The sequence below is a fragment of the Xenopus laevis genome, chromosome 2S, assembly GCF_017654675.1.
Source record: "Xenopus laevis strain J_2021 chromosome 2S, Xenopus_laevis_v10.1, whole genome shotgun sequence".
NCBI lineage: Eukaryota > Metazoa > Chordata > Amphibia > Anura > Pipidae > Xenopus > Xenopus laevis.
In genome coordinates this window covers 111,709,291-111,714,856 of record NC_054374.1, presented here as the reverse complement: position 1 = coordinate 111,714,856, position 5,566 = coordinate 111,709,291, and positions in this window count along the sequence as shown.

Genomic DNA, 5,566 nt, shown 5'->3' with positions numbered 1-5,566 from the left:
CCAGTCTAAGTGGAATATGTATTGCAGTTTTTGTCGCACCAAAGATATTGGTGGAGGAAGTCGGGATAGCCAGGTGTGTAAGATGGCCTACCTGGCCGCCGCTGCCAGTCTTTCTGCTAGGGTCCTCTCCGGCTTGGAGATGTGTGGGGTAGATTTCAGTTTGCTAAATATAGCCCATGTGGCGTTAATGGTTAATGAGTTCTTTTTGCAAAAGTGTGTACCTGTCTTTGAAGCTTTTTTTCTGTTTTATTAATAATATAGCCTCTTAGAACAGGTTTGGAAGCTGCACATAGTAGGTTTTGATCGTCCCAGTGCTGTAAATTATCATCCAGGTAATTTGCCCATTGATGTTTAAGGTAAATTTGGAAATCGGTATTATCAGTCAGATAGGAAGGAAACCGCCAGTTATATGATGCTGTTTTGGAAACAATCTGTTTCAAAGTTAAAGCGACTGGGGCATGATCAGTTGCCTATTGTGGAGGCTAAAATGTTAGAAATTTGGGATTCAGCTAAAAAAAAATAATCAAGTCTGGAATGTGTTCTATGTGCTCCAGAATAAAATGTGTAATCCTTGGTATCTGTGTAAGTAAATCTATATGTATCATGCAGTTGTAAAAACTCACACAATGTGTGTAGTGTGTGATCCTTCTGCTCGGGTATCTGGAGGTGGCATCCGATCTATCTCCACCCATTATCAAGTTAGTGGGCCCCCAGGAGTCAATTCTTTGCATTAATTCTGAAAAGAAAAAATAGTTTTCGTCATTTTGAGCATATACATTAACTATAGTGTATTTCGTGTCTGGTGTTTCAATATCTACAATCAGATAGCGGCCATTTTTATCTTTGTATGTTTTAGTCACGGAACCATTTAGTGATTTTCTCAGTAAAATTACCACACCTCTGGATTTAGTAGTATATGATGCTGTTATTTGTTCCTGTATCCAAGAGTCTCTCAATATTGTTTTATCAGTGTTTTTCCAATGCGTCTCTTGTAAAAGGGTAATATGGGCTTTTTCTTTTTAGGAAGTCTAAGACCTTCCGTCATTTTATTGGGGCGTTTAAGCCGTCTACGTTCCATGAGAGTAATTTAAGGTGTCTGGGTTGATTATTCAGAGGTAGATCTTGAGTAGGTTCACCCATTTTAGTAGTATTAACCAATACCCTTTTTAGGGGTTAGTTGGGTGATCCTTTGTAATTTGGGGGTAGGCATTCTGTCCCAACGAGCAGATGCCATCCCGGGGTAACCTTTGCGGTAAATATGGGAGGGGTGCGTGCAGAAATCTGTCTTAATCACTTGACAAAGTAAGAACAAAATAACTATATACAATGGAGAAAAGGAGTTTTCTAATTTGGTCGTAATAATCGGTAGGTTTCTAATACAACCTCACTGGTATATGAAAATGGATTAGATTTGTCATTATAAACTTAAGAGTTCAATTGAGTGGTTTAGCATTGTTGCAATAAGCAAGTTATGTAGTAAGAGAGAAGAGAAGAAAGTATTGAGACATGCAAGAAAACAATGAAAGTTAGCATCTTCTGCATGGTACATAAAAACTTGTAAGAACATCCTTAGATAACAAAGATTGAATGTTGGGGGGGTTCATCAGAGTCACAGTATCTAGTCAAACCGTGGAAGAGTAGAGTGGTATAGTCAATAATCCCAGGACATATCCAGTCCCTTTGACTGTTCTCTGACCCGAGGTCCTATTCAGTAGCCACTCAGCGGCAGATTGTCGAACCATCCCCCTTGATCAAAATCCTGTGAAAGTTAGTGCAAGTGAAGCAATGTCTATGAAACGGGGGTATCAGCTCTATGAAGAGGGGAGGAGGGCTGTTCATCATTTCAAGTTTGTGATCTAGATTCAATGTATCTGGATGCTTGCTTGGAGAAATATGAATTCTGCCGGTATCTCTCTCAACTATTTTCAGTTTCGCCGGAAACAGAAAGGAGAATTTGTGCCCTGAGTCTTAGAGCTTTTTACAAACAGGTGCAAACTCTCTGCGTTTAGCCGTTACTGGAAGAGTAAGACGGAATGCCTGTCATAGTTAAGATTACATTTCATTCTATAGGCTTCCAGTAATCTGGTTTTATCAGTAAAGTTCAAAAGTTTGAAAATGACTTGTCGCGGACGTTGTGCGTCTTTAGCAGGCGGCGGTCCGATTCTGTAAAATCTTTCCACTAAGTAGGGAAGATATTGATCTTCAATGCCAAGAGCAGTAGGAAGCCATTCATGTATGAGTTTATCAAGGTCTTTGGTTTTGACTGATTCGGGGATCCCCACTAACCTTAGATTGTTTCTTCTACTACGATTTTACAGGTCTTCCACTTTGTCTGACAAAATAGAGATTTCCTTTTGCTGTAAATCAATTGTAGATTGTGCCGTAGTTAAATTGTCTTCCAGAGTTGATATTCTGTCCTCAGAATCCCTCCTGGGATTGATTGGTCATTTGTTGTAGAATTTCGGAGACAGATTCCTTGATGCAGGCCAGCTTCTGGTCCAGCAGAGGGCCTAAGATATGGACCATGTCTTCAATTTGGGAAGTGGTAGGATCATTTTTGGTTCCCGTTTCCGTGTCACTTTTCTGTCTGAGCGACTTCTTGAGTTTGTTTTTTGTCTTTTGGTTTGGTAATCGTCCTGCGGGAAGTCATGGTAGTAGGTTGTCCTAGGTATTTTTCCATCACGTGAATGGGATCTCAGAATTATGGAGTGGAGAGCCTGTTTGAGGAGAATGGTTATCAATTGAACATGTTTCCAGTGGTTGTATCACTTGTGGTTTTTATATCATGGTAAAAGTAAGATACTGTAGCAGTGAGTCTTCCTCCTTCCCTGTATTTACATTGTCTCTAGGGAGGAAGTTGGAGGTTTTGTATGTAGACAGCAGTTGTTGTCCATCAATTGTTACAATTCGGTAAAGTTAAAGTCATGTGGGTATATGCCCTGTCAAACAGCTCAAAGAAGCGTTGTTAGTCCACACTTATGAGAAGGTATTATGGCCACGTTGCTTACATAGGGCAAGGTGAGTGGTTGAGCTGCTAGTATGGCTTTATTTCAAGGAATGTCCTTTGGTGCCCTCTTGTGGTTGTGATGGTAATCGCTGTTGCCACTATTGCGCAGTAAGTATAGATATATAGCTGCGTCACTGGCCAGTTGCGTATCAAGTGGTAGTCGTGATGTGAAAGGGTCCAATATAGGACTTTAGAGTAGTGTTGGCGTATAACCAGCAAGTCCGTTATCGACACCTCCTGTTGTATCAAATAAACATAGCCCAATCACAAAAGTTAGTACCCATGGCATACAGTTCCAGATCAAAGTAAAGTGACTGCGATGGAATTGCAGCTGTCCGTGAGAGCTTTAATCAAGCTCTTGTAGGTATCGGCTGTAAAGGCGCACTGGGCGCGGTGGTTATTGCCAGCCAGAGGCCTCATGGTGTATTGGGCCTATCTACTGTGTTCTGCCGCCACACAGGTGTTAGCGGATACAATCTGTGTCAGGTGTCCGGGTGCGGCCCCCCCAAGATCGGTATACTTAGCTGTGAGTTTTGTGCTGTAGTGTCGTATACTTCACCGGGGTCAGGTCCCCGTCCGGTCCGTGGAAAGGCGTGGGCGGTAGGGATCTTGGTTTGTTCAGTCCGTGCCCAGTAACTGCATGCGCTATGCGCTGGCTTCCGGGGTCGCAAAAAAGGGGGAGAGTCGGGAGATCACAGGTCCCAGTTTGCCCCCAGGTATTCTGCTGCAATGTCACCACCTTCGCCTTGTATTTTCAGCAAGTTCGTGTCCTCTATGAACGCAAATATAGGCAGGTTATGGCGGCCATTAGCTTTGGCACGCCCCCCGGAAGTCTCGGCCATCACATTTTTAAAGTAAGGGTGCATCCCTAATATATATATGTCACATGTGGTCTACACCATAAGTTAGCTACTTAAAGATATCATTACAGTTGTGACTTGAAGAAGTTTTTGAATGTGAAGTTGTCAAGTTAGGTAGGGCTTGGGAATAAACTTCGTAAACCACTCCAATGTGGTGCTATAAAGAATTTATCTTACTTCAAGGAGGTTAAGAAAAACTTTGGATTTTACAAGGGTCCCGAGGAGAAGATTCACAACCTATTACAGGTGCAAGAGCTGTTTCAAATAGTTCAGGGCAACTAAGGTAATATTCTTAATGTTCCATAACAATGGTTGCTTTGAGTAAATGCTCTTATTCACTGGAGCTGTACTCAAAACATACCTGCCCCCCGGGCCCATCACCAGCAGATTCTAAAAAAGCAGAATATACTTGTAAGAAAATGTACCTACATTCAACAACCTGCTACTTTCCCACTACTTATCCTGTGGGCTTCATATTTACCATAATATTCTTCAACACAGGAGGCAACTAGGTAATTCTACAATCTTTCCAGGCTTCCTACATAGCCAAAAAATTCTATAATGGAATTGGGTGAGTGAAATGAAATATAATTTGATCTAAGTAGTACCGTAAATACTTTGTGGAAACCAGCAAGTGCTGAGCCTTTATTTTACACCTTTTATTAAAGCATCTCTTTAAACAAAAGAAAGCTGGTATGAATAATTTCTTGCATTCAATAGACAACTATAGTCAACTATAAATATATTGGTGAAACTAGAATTTACTTATCTCCACATCATTATTTAAGGGCCCTAACATTCGGTATGTTGACCTAGTTTGCACACATATATTAAAACTGCACATCATCTATGACTCTACTTGGTTCTTTACATTAGTGGGCCCTTTAGCAGCATCTTGTCCTGCATCTGATATTGTTCTTCCTCAGCTACATATAGTATAAGGTTTCAAGCGCCAGTTAAAAAAATGTTCAGTAGGTGCACTGCTAAACAGTTGTCTGTATATGAAGTGACCAAATATTTTTGCTGTCATACGCTTTTTTGTACAATAGCGTGATCTCACTCATGCAAAGCTATTCTTTTCCTGTAGTTCATGTGTAAAACACCATATCTTTTATCTGTTTATATTTCCCCTGCCCTTCTGCTTCCTGTAGCTTTTTTTTTTTTTGCTTTGCCTTAGTCTCTCACCTTTCGTCAGTCTCTTGATTTTAGTTTTCTTTCCCCCACTATTTATGTTATGACTTTCTAGAGTAAAATGATTTAGACCATAAGATGCCATGAACTTCCCCACCATCTTTTAGGGGGTTATTAATTAAAACTCAATTTTTATTTCTCTAATATACACAAAAAAATTTTGGAGAAGGAAATTTGAGGATTTGTTACGTCCGAAGCTGCTAAAAGTCCATATCTGAAAATACTCCATCTAGAACCTGTCAAATTCATGTAAAAGTCAATGGCAGCTGTCTCTTTAACCATTTGAAGATGTTTTTTAACTATCGCAAATTCTGGGTGTTTTATAGTATTTGGTTTTCACTCTAAAACTCCATAAATTTGAGTCATTTGAGGGTTTTAAGCTTATAAACTTGAAAATTGTGAGGTATGTAAGCCCATAAACACGTAAATTAGAGATATTGTCGAATTTTATCAGATTTTTTAGATCTTAATTAGTAAATGAGGGGTGGAGGGTAGGTTAAAGCGAAAT